Source organism: Aquarana catesbeiana, linkage group LG02, assembly GCF_042186555.1.
Source record: "Aquarana catesbeiana isolate 2022-GZ linkage group LG02, ASM4218655v1, whole genome shotgun sequence".
In the NCBI taxonomy this organism is placed as follows: domain Eukaryota; kingdom Metazoa; phylum Chordata; class Amphibia; order Anura; family Ranidae; genus Aquarana; species Aquarana catesbeiana.
In genome coordinates this window covers 120,184,094-120,195,843 of record NC_133325.1, presented here as the reverse complement: position 1 = coordinate 120,195,843, position 11,750 = coordinate 120,184,094, and positions in this window count along the sequence as shown.

Below are 11,750 nucleotides of genomic sequence, written 5' to 3'. Positions count from 1 at the left end.
TATAATTTTATTTATACATGGTTACAAATAATTAACTTAGGATATCCTAAAATATGTGGTTCCAGTATGATATATTCACCATACACTATACATCAATCCTTATGAAATATTGTTAATCATGGGTTCAGAACTAATAATTAAACAATATCCAGGTGAAAGCCCTGACCTGTTTCGATCAGAAGAGTTTAGATCTTCTTCAGGGAGCATAGCCGGATATTATAACCCATATAATTAATGAATAAACATGACCAGAACCATTTATAGAACAGACATTCCCTCCGGACTACCAAGCACCAAAACAGACCAGAATACTTAACAAGGAACTCTCAAGGAGTCATGCTGACCCAAGATGCTAATGGGGAAAGAACAAAAAGGGCCACTATCCCCATGCAAAAAAAAAACAGAAGACAAGCAAAGACAAGACAAGTGAGGGCATTAGGTAGTTAGACCTCCATGTTGAAAGAATTTAATCATCTTGTAAATCCCCAACACACTAGTCCAGACGTTTCTGTATGTGCCCAGGTAGTGTGGATCCCATGGAGAGAGATCCTGAGTCGGCATGACTCCTTCCTTGTTGGTTATTCTGGTCTGCTCTGGCGCTCAGTGGACCGGAGGGAGTGTCTGTTCTTTTAATGGTTTCCGGTCATGTTCATTCATTATGTATTTGGATTAAGATATCCCACTATGCCCCCTGAAGAAGATCTAGACTCTTTTGATCGAATTGGGGCTTTCACATGGATATTGTATTGAATTCGTTCTGCACCCATAATCAACATTATTTCATAAGGATTGATGTATACTGTATGGCGAATATATCATACTGGAACTACATATTTTAGAATATCCCATGGTAATTATTTGTTACCATGTATAAAGAAAATGATATTCTTTAAAAGATGTTTAATTGTATTGGTAGTGTGCTTTGTTGCTACTGGTGTTGCTGTTTTTGCCAGTTAGGTGACAATGTAGTGGGAAATGTACAGGCCTTTTTGAAGCAATAGAGGGTGCTCCAAAACACACACATTTGTTAAAAAAAAGTATTGGAAAAGAAGACAGAGAGCTATCATACTGAGAATTGACTCAGAAAGTGCATTGAGTAGCTCTGTAATGTCTTCATTTAGCTTCAGAAGTCCTGAGTAATTCTATCACTTTCATCCCCAACCTGTGATTATTCAGTAGCCGTCCCTTGATCTCATACTTGTCACTCTGCACACAGTGTATGCATCTTTCTATGTTTGCCAGCATGTCTGAGTCTAAGGTCACATTTGCATCCATCTCTGCCCCCACATGAATTTTACATCATTATCATAATCAAGGTCACTGCTGGCAAATCTGCTGAACAAGGTGTCAAACTTATTCTCATGGTGCATCATAAGTAACATTGTCCCTTCCTTCTTCTTGATATCACTGTCATCTCCCATTCACCTTCTCCTGTCCGATCACCAACATGGGGGTGAGTCAGACACTAAACTTGGTCTTCTTCCTTGCTTTACTGCACAAATGTCAGTGTTTTGTCTAACATGACAGAGGATTGTACTATTCATGGCACAGCTGTCTGTACATGCTAATAGGGTAGCCTTTTCAAAAGTAATCTTGCACTACATACGGTATGTTTTGCTATAAAATATGTTAATAGATCAACGGCTGTTCAGGTACATAGTTCATTTATTAGAAAATGCCAACTTTAACCACTTGCCTACTGTGCCACTTTTACCCCTTCCTGCCCAGGCCAATTTTCAGCTTTCAGCGCTGTTGCACTTTAAATGACAATTGCGCAATAATGCAACGCTGTACCCAAGAAAATTTTTTATCATTTTTTTCACACAAATAGAGCTTTCTTTTGGTGATTTTTATTCATGACTGGGTTTTTATTTTCTGCTAAATAAACAAAAAGAGACCACAAAAAAAAAGTTTTCATAGTTTGTTATAACATTTTGCAAACCGGTAATTTTTCTTTTTCACTGATGTGCGCTGATGAGGCTGCACTGATGGGCACTGATAGGCTGCACTGATGGGCACTGATAGGCTGCACTGATGGGCACTGATAGGCTGCACTGATGGACACTGATAGGCTGCACTGATGGGCACGGATGAGGAAGCACTGATGGGCACTGATGAGGAAGCACTGATGGGCACTAATGAGGAAGCACTGTTTAGGCGGTACTGATGGGCACTAATGAGGAAGCACTGTTTAGGCGGTACTGATGGGCACTGATAGGTTGCACTGATGGGCACTGACCAGGCAGCACTGGTGGGCACTGATGAGGAGACAGATGAGGATGCACTGATGGGTGGCACTGATAGGTGGCATTGATGGGTACTGATAGGCGGCACTGTTGGGCACTGACAGCACTGGTGGGCACAGATTGGCAGAACTGGTGGGCACTGCTGGGACTGCACTGATAATCAGGATACTGATTATCAGTGCCCTGATGATCAGTGTACATGTCCCTCTTTTACAGAAGCTGGTTATCGGCTCTCTTCTCCCTCCTTCATGCTGTCAACGTGAGGAAAGGAAAGCCAATAACCGGCTTCTGTTTACATTATGATCAGATGTGATTGGACACAGCTTATCACGTGGTAAAGAGCCGCTGATTGGCTCTTTACCTCAATCTGTGATCAGCAGTGTCTGGAGGATACTGCGATCACAGAGCATGCCGCCCACACTCCGCAGTGGGTGTGCGGCAGGTGCAATCTCGGGAGGACCTATTATGACGGCCTCCCAGAACTGGCTGGCCATGTTCTAGCTGTCATTCAGTGTTTGATGGCTCAGTCAGTTCCTGCTGAACGGGCTGAATTTCGATACGTGTACAACCTGCTTTAAATACAGCCTTTTATTAAGCTTTTCTAACTCTTCAATGAACTCTATTATTATTCAATTTCAATTTAGGAAACTCAGTCATGGTGGGTATCATTTTTTCTGGCACATAAAAATGATTTAGTTTGTTATTATTTTCTAGTATCTCCTTTCATCAATATGCTAATGAGATTTCTCACATTTTTATTACTGAAAAGCGGAGATTGTTGAAAGAGATGGGCAAGCTATGGGTCATCAAGAATGAAGTGTGAATATTTTAGTGTTGTGATATGTTTGATGTTTCTAGAATAAGGGGTGAATTTGTTCACTAATAGGATGCTATCATAATATTACTTAGGTTAGAATTCATTACCAACCTCATTCCTAGTTACCTGTAGTTCTACCAGCTGTATCCCCTTTCTATATATTTATCATTAATGCATGCAGCGTATTTCTGATAAAATTCATTGATGGAAAATATTCTTCTAGCTTGTATCAGTTGGCATTGTGGAAGCACTATAAAAACACCAGAGAGCCCATTCACACAGGAGCGACTTTGGATCCAACTCGAAGTTGCCCCAAGTCGCGCGACATGATAAAATCAATGTAAGTGAATGAGAGCTGTCTTAATGCACACTACTGAAGTCGCTCCAACTTCAGAAAAGGTTCCTGTACTACTTCAATCCGACTTCTAGGCGACTTGTACCAATTGATTTCAATGGAAGTCGCCTCCAAGTCAGATCCCCGTTCATAGTGAGGCAACTTTACAGGAACAAGAATGATGTCACAAGAGCTGATAAGCTCTGATTGGCCACTTGTAAGTTCCCTGTCCTGGAGGCGACTTCAAGTCGTGTTGTAAGTTGCGCTGAAGTCACCCCAAGTCGGGCTGTGATTCATACTCAAGTCGTGTCCAAGTTGCCTCCCAAAGTCGCGCTGGAAGTCATGTTGCCCCTGTGTGAATGGGCTCTAAAGGGTGCAAACTAGAATGTAACAAAGCTGTAAGTGAGTTTATAGTTTAGTGTATAAATCAGTATTCAGATCCAGTGGTGATTGATACTGCAAAGAAATGAACAGAAACAAGATCATATTCCAGAGTGAATTTCATCATGCTGTGGAAAGAGTTGACAGACACAGCAGAAAAAGTTTTTTGAGATCAGATTCAGAGCCAGACTTTATAAAAGAATATATTATAAAAAAATCTACACCAAACAGAAATATACCGAGAAAAATTGGAATCAACAAGAATGGGATTTGTTTCCAGAAATAACATGAATATGAATATAATATAATACTGTATGCATGATTATGCATTAGGAGGTAACATAAATATTGAATAAACGACTTTAGCTTTCTGATCGATTCTCCCTGCACCTTATTTTTATTTGAGCATTCATTCTTGACCTTCCACTGGACAAGTATCACTTATTGGCCATGGTCACCACTGCCTTGGCTTAAAGCCCAACTCTGAGCAAATAAGCAAAACAAATACAGAAAATACATCACTTTGCCCAGTCCAGTTACCAGTCTGCAGTTTTGAATATTATTTATTATTATTATTATTATTATTATTATACACAATTTATATATCGCGCCAACAGTTTACGCAGCGCCTTACAATGTAGAGGGGGGACAGCACAATTACAGTACAGTTAAATACAGAACGAACAAGAGGGTCCTGCTCGTAGAGCTTACATTCTAAAGGGAGGGGGTGGTGGTACAAAAGATAATAGATGTGGGGAATGATTTGATGGGGGTGGCTCAGGGACAGTTGTTAGGTGGGTGTGGGATAGGCTTCCCTGAATAAGTGAGTTTTCAGGGATCTCCTAAAGGTGGACAGGTTAGGGGTTGATCGGAATTTCCGGGGCAGGGAAATCCAGAGGATGGGAGAGATTCTGGAGAAGTCCTGAATATAATCTCACTGCAACACAGGTAGACATTCCTACATGCGCAAAGTGAAGAGTATTTTTTTTTTTTTTTTTTTGGGGGGGGGTAGGGGGGTGGGGCTGCCTCTGGAGACATGGTATGATAATTTGGCCTCAAGCAACCAAAAGCTCTATCTTTACCCTTTATAAAGAAAATCCTGTATAAGATAGTTTATTGCTGGTATCATACTCCAGAGCTTCAGAGCTTCACACAATCTACCCATTGAATGATAATAGTAGCTGGAGATGTAAAAGATAACTGGACTCTCTCCACCACATATTTTAGCAATGTTCGCTTATTAAATCCTACTGGGAAATGGTTAATGCTCTCATTCACCAAATTTTTGACTCATGGAACCCCTTTACCTGCTGGGCCTACTTCTGCTAAACTTTTCTACACCCACCAAGAAATTACTATCACATATTCTCAGCAATTTTATAAAGTTTGGGAGCTATGGCTTCTTGTGCAAGATCCACCATGATGTCAGCTTTTGTACATGGACGTTAGGGATGAGCAGGACCCCCCCCCGGTTCGGTTTGCACCAGAACTTGCAAAGAGGCAAAAATTTCATATGAACACGAGGACACCGTTAAAGTCTATGGGACACGAACATGAAAAATCAAAAGTGCTAATTTTAAAGGCTTACATGCAAGTTATTGCCATAAAAAGTGTTTGGGGACCCGGGTCCTGCCCCAGGTGACATGCATCATTGCAAAAAAAAGTTTTTAAAAAGGGCAGTTTTTTCGGGAGCAGTGATTTTAATAATGCTTAAAGTGAAACAAAAATTAAATGAAATGGTATCGTGCCTGGGGTGTGTCCTTAGTCTGCCTGTAAAATAGCGCATTTTCCCATGTTTAGAACAGTACCACAGCAAAATTACATTTTTAAAGGGAAAAATTTCATATAAAACTGATCGCGGCTGTAATGAATTCTCGGATCCTGGCAATATAGATAAAAATCATTGAAAAAAACGGCATGGGGTCCCCCCCCAGTCCATTACCAGGCCCTTTGGGTCTGGTATGGATATTAAGGGGAACCCCGCACACAAATTAAAAAAAACATTGTGTGGGGGTCCCCCCAAAATCCATACCAGGCCCTTCAGGTCTGGTATGGATATTAAGGGGAACCCTGCGCCAAAATAAAAAAAATGGTGTAGGGGTCCCCCCCAAAATCCATACCAGACCCTTATCTAAACAAGCAACCTGGCAGGCCGTAGAAAAGGGGGGGTGGCGGGAGAACGCCCCCCCTTCCTGAACCATACCAGGCCACATGCCCTTAACATGGGGAGGATGCTTTGAGGTCCCCCCAAAGCACCTTGTCCCCATGTTGATGGGGACAAGGGCCTCATCCCCACAACCCTTGCCTGGTGGTTGTAGGGGTCTGTGGGTGGGGGGCTTATCGGAATCTGGAAGCCCCCTTTAACAAGGGGACCCCCAGATCCCGCCCCCCCCATGTGAATTGGTATCAGGTACATTGTACCCCTACACATTCGCCAAAAAAAGTGTCAAAATTGTAAAAATGACAGTAGACAATTTGGGACAAGTCCTTTATTAAAAAAAAACAAAAAAAAAAACAAAAAAAACCTTTACCGCGATGTCCATTCATCTTCGATCACAGCATCCGGCAACCCGATAAAAAGAAAAAAAGAATGGAAAAACTCTGCCTTCATGGGAGGCTCCCTCTGACTGAAGCCTCTTCGCGATGACAGCTGTTATATAGCTGAGGGTGGGGCTCCCCGTGATGTAAATGGGTGACCCCGCCCCTTCTGATGTGGGTCACCCGTTTACGTCACCGGGTGGCCCTGCAGAATTTTTTCATTTTTTTTTTAACGGGTCGTCGGAGGCGAATAAAATGGACATGGAATGGACATCGTGGGACAATTTTGTTTTTTTTTAATAAAGGACTTGTTCCAAATTTTCTACTGTCATCTTTAAAATTTTCACACTTTTTTTGTTGAATGTGTAGGGGTACATTGTACCCGTTACCCATTCACATTAGGGGGGGGCCGGGATTTGGGGGTTCCCCTGTTAAAGGGGGCTTCCAGATCCCGATAAGCCCCCCGCCCGCAGAGCCCCACAACCACCGGGCAAGGGTTGTGGGGATGAGGCCCTTGTCCCCATCAACATGGGGAAAGATGCTTTGGGGGGACCTCAACGCATCCTCCCCATTTTGAGGGGATGTGGCCTGGTATGGTTCAGGATGGGGGGGCATTCTCGTCCCCTCGCCTGCCAGGTTGCGTGCTCGGATAAGGGTCTGGTATGGATTTTGGGGGGGACCCCTACACCATTTTTTTTTATTTTGGCTCGGGGTTCCCCTTAAAATCCATACCAGACCTGAAGGGCCTGGTATGGATTTTGGGGGGACCCCTACGCCATTTTTTAAAATTTTTGGCGCAGTGTTCCCCTTAATGTCCATACCAGACCTAAAGCGCCTGGTATGGATTTTGGGGGGACCCCCACGCAATTTTTTTTTAAATTTGGGTGCAGGGTTCCCCTTAATATCCATACCAGACACCAGACCCAATGGGCCAAGTAATGGACTGGGGGGGGGGGACCCATGCCGTTTTTTTAATGATTTTCATCTCTATTGACCCGACAATACATTACAGCCGTGGTCAGTATTAAGTTACTTTTTTTCCTTTAGAAAACATTTTGCTGTGGTATTGTTTTAAACATGGGAAAAATGCACTACTTTACAGGCATACTATAGACACCCCCCAGGCACGATATTTAAAGGAATACTTCATTTTTATTGTTTCACTTTAGCATTATAAAAAAAAACACAGCTCCCAAAAAAAGTCAGTTTTTAAAACTTTTTTGCATTGATACATGTCCCCTGGGGCAGTACCCGGGTCCCCAAACACTTTTTTGTATATAAGCCTTTAAAATTAGCACTTTTGGTTTTTCATGTTAGTGTCCCATAGACTTTCCGGACGGCGTTCCGCTGCTTTCGAATTTGCTGCAAACACTGCATATTGTTTGCTGTTCAGCGAACATGCGAACACACGATGTTCGAATCGAACTTACGCTAGACTCGAACATCGGGCTCATCCCTACTGGAGGTTCTTGCTTGGAATACTGGTACAGCCAGATAGAGATAGGGCTGGAGATCTCCATTTCATCTCCCTTTCATCTCCCTTTCTCTCTTCTTCTTCATTTCCCCTTCCTACTTCCCTTTACATTATTCCTATTCTCTATGAGATTCTTTATAGAGTACAGTTTTCATGAAGCCCAACGCTTAACGAGTTTAACTCAAGCTTTAAATAGTCAAGGCTGTCTCTTGTTTTTATCACCTGGATCAAATAATTTCTATGGCCTGCTCGTGGATATAAGACTGATTGTACTGTATATTACTGATCTTGAAGTATATGTGGCTACAAATGCACAACATAATTTTTAAAGTAACAAAAAACAAAACTATCGTAAGCTATGTTCAAAACAACCTTGATATCATTGCACTTGAAAAAAATTACAAGGTCTTAATGAGGTGGTATTTGGTCCGGGCAAGGATATCCAAATATGTACCGGGCTATCCCTGTGTGCTTCCGGGGTTGTGACCAGACGGGCACGCACATACACATATGGTGGTTGTGCCCGGTTGCGCCACAATTCTGGAACCGCAATCTTCCTTATGGCTTCTACCCTGCTTAGTGTTACTCTAGACCCTGACCCGTCCTTAGCACTGTTGAATCATGTCATCCTTGATTGTACTAGAGCCTGGCTCCATCTCCTCTTGCAGCTTATGACGGCGGCCAAACAGACAATAGCCAGAGCCTGGAAATCTCTGCATTCTCGAAACGAAAAATAGAGTCACTCAAGCTATGATTCACGGTAAAATTGAGGCCACCATTCTAGACAGAATTCCCCACCACCTTAAAATATGGCAGCCTTAGGTAGACCATTTTCTACCCCCGGAATTCGATAAAACCCTCTTAGAGCCTTAACTCCCCGCCACCCCCCCCCCAGTTTGAGTGAAACCTTATGACATGGGTCCCTCGCAGTACCTTCGACCTCCCTCCCCCTCGCAGCTCTTCTTCCTCTTCTTCTTTCTTTCTCTCTAGACTGTTCCCTTCTCTTCCCCCCTCCCTTCTAACCCCTTTTCTCAAGCTCTCTATTGGTAGTACGATAAATCGGTACAATGAATTACTCCTACCAACATCAGGATAACCACACGGTATTTCTCCCTTGAGCTTAATACACTGCTGCTCTAAACCTCTTTTAGACCCCAAACGCCAAGGATGTTTCGTTGGAATTCCTTATTCAATGTCAACGATGTATTGGTTAATTGAAAGCAATGAATACACTTTGTCATGTTTTTTGATATGTTACCAATAAAAAATTTGAACAGAAAACAACCTTGATATTCAACACACTGTCCTTGCATCATTACATGTCACCATGGGTTATGGCGTAAGCTTCTGTGAACACTATCTCTTCTGATGGAATGCACCTCCACCTTTCTATGTATCATGAATGTGTTACTGAATTTTGTGAAAATAATAAAAAATCACGAAAAAAAAAATAGAAAGAGAGATACTTACCTCAGTTCTAATCATCTGATGCCAGAGGTCCCTTGCCAGCACCAGCATCCTCTCACTGGCTTCTTCTGGGTGTCGGTCTTCTGCCATATTGATTGGCCTGGCGCAGGATAACATCGCTCCCACTCATGTGCAGGAGAGCTACGCTTGCGAACAAGCAGATACAGTAAGTGTATTTTATTGCAGAATAGACATTGCATGTCTCCTCTTCAATAAAAGGCCTGCCTGTTTGCAATTTTTTACTTTTTGCCTTTAGTTCCACTGTACGATATGAACTGTTTTATAACATATAACTAGCAGGCACCTCTTCTGTAATAATATTGTCCATAAGTGTTATATCACATGTGATAAAGTAGATTTACATCAGTGAAAACTCTTTGGCTAGAAAATAAAGCATTCCATGACATCAGATTATGTTTGTCTTAATGGAACATTCTACTTTTAGGAACATGTCTTCCTCTGGAGCTAATGACATAACTTGTTTCATTTCAAATTATATTTACTGGTGCCAAGAGAGGAAGAGTTGCATGTATAATGTTTGGAGTCTTTCAAAAAGGAAATTAAAGGAAATAGCCCACTAAATGTGCCCTCCGCGTGAATTCATCAATTCTTAATCACTCTGCTGTGTATGTGCAAACAGCTGGCAACTGAGTCTAATTACCAGCAATACTAGCTTCTTCAATTAGATGTCTAAATTTAACTCTGCTACCTAAATGGTGCCCAAGCTAAATGTCAACAAGTGAAGAATAATTGGATCTCTTCCTCTCCAATCAAGTTTTTATTGTCTGAAATTTCCCGAGTCATCTCAACGGCCCTGAGACAGTTCAAAAATAGATAGAATGGAAGCAAAGTTTTTATCCTCTGAGTATTTCACAACTGCAATCATGTACTATTTATTTGTGCTTCCAGATCATCAGGAATGGATTTTCTGATTTCGTGAGTGATTCTGCATGCTCCCAATAAAAAATGTTGCTTTCCCATAACAACTTGGCACCTGGAAAGGGTACTTAAGGACATAGCAATACTATAATTGCACCATTTGGTCATTATACCATGCTCTATTGGGATGCAAGGACTCAACTATTAGAGCAAAGCCGTCATCAAACCCCATAAAGTCTGACAAAGATTGGAAGATTGAGAGCTATAAAAGCATCACCACTTATCTTGAAGGAACCACTTCCCAAGCTCAGTATGTTGTTCTACTTCAATCCCCTGTTTCGTATAATATTGCATGTCAGAGTGGTAAGGGTGCACATGCTCAGTTTGGTCTCTATTGCTGAAGAGAACATTTCCTGGTTGATTAGAGCTAGCCAGGTCACATGGTATTAACATCACAAATTTGGGCATTTATACAGATCCTAAAAGACAGCCCAGTCAGTCCCTCCCCCCTCCTCCATGCCCAGTAACTAAAAAAGAACACAGTGGGTAGGATGTCACATCTTGATTCATGGATGATCCGCCTCCCATAACAGATTGAGGACACGGGCTAAATATAGATTAGAGAAATAGAGATTTCTTTTGGTGGTATTTGATCACCTCTGGGGTTTATATTTTTTGCTAAACAAACTAAAAAAGACCGAAATTTTTGAAAAAAAAAAGTTTTTCTTAGTTTCTGTCATAAAATTTTGTTTTCTCCTTCACTGACGGGTGCTGATGAGGAGGCACTGATAGGCACTGATGAATTGGCACTGATAAGGTGGTACTGATAAAGATGCACTGATATGTAGAATTAATGGGCACTGATAGGTGGCACTGATATGCAGCACTTATGGGCACCACCCATATTTGGCACTGATAGGCAGTACTGATGGGCACTAATAGGTGGCACTGATGGGCACTGACAGGCGGCACTAATGGGTACTGACCGGCGGCACTGATTGGCACTTACAGACTGATGGGCAGCACTGATGATGAGGTACTGACGGGTGTTACTGCTGGGCACTGATTGGCACTGTGGTGGGCTCTGGCACTGTAGTGGGCACTGATTGGCACTGTGGTGGGCACTGAGAGACTTTATTGAGGGGGCACTGACTGGCAGCTGTTGGGCACTGATTGGCAGCTGATGGGCACATCTGATGGGGGTTGTGCTGATAACCAATGTGCTGATTATCAGCACAGACCCCCCACCCTCTGACAGGGAGAGCCGCCGATCAGATCTCCCTGTCAGCGCGAACCGAGGAATGCTGTTTACCAGCACTTCCTGGTTCATGCAATGATCAGCTGTGATTGGTCACAGCTGTTCACACGGTAAGAAGCCTCTGTCAGAGGCTCCTTACCAAGATCGGAGATGCAGAGTGTCAGACTGTTACGCCACACTCACGATCGCCGCGCAGCGCGCCCCCGTCCTAACTGGACGTCATATGACGCCCAGTCAGGATTACAGAACCACTTCCCGGCCGTCAATCTGCTATAGGCCGGGTGGGAAGTGGTTAAAGTGTTACTAAACCCAGGACCCTGCATTCACTATATCTGGTCTTCCATAGTACACAGAAC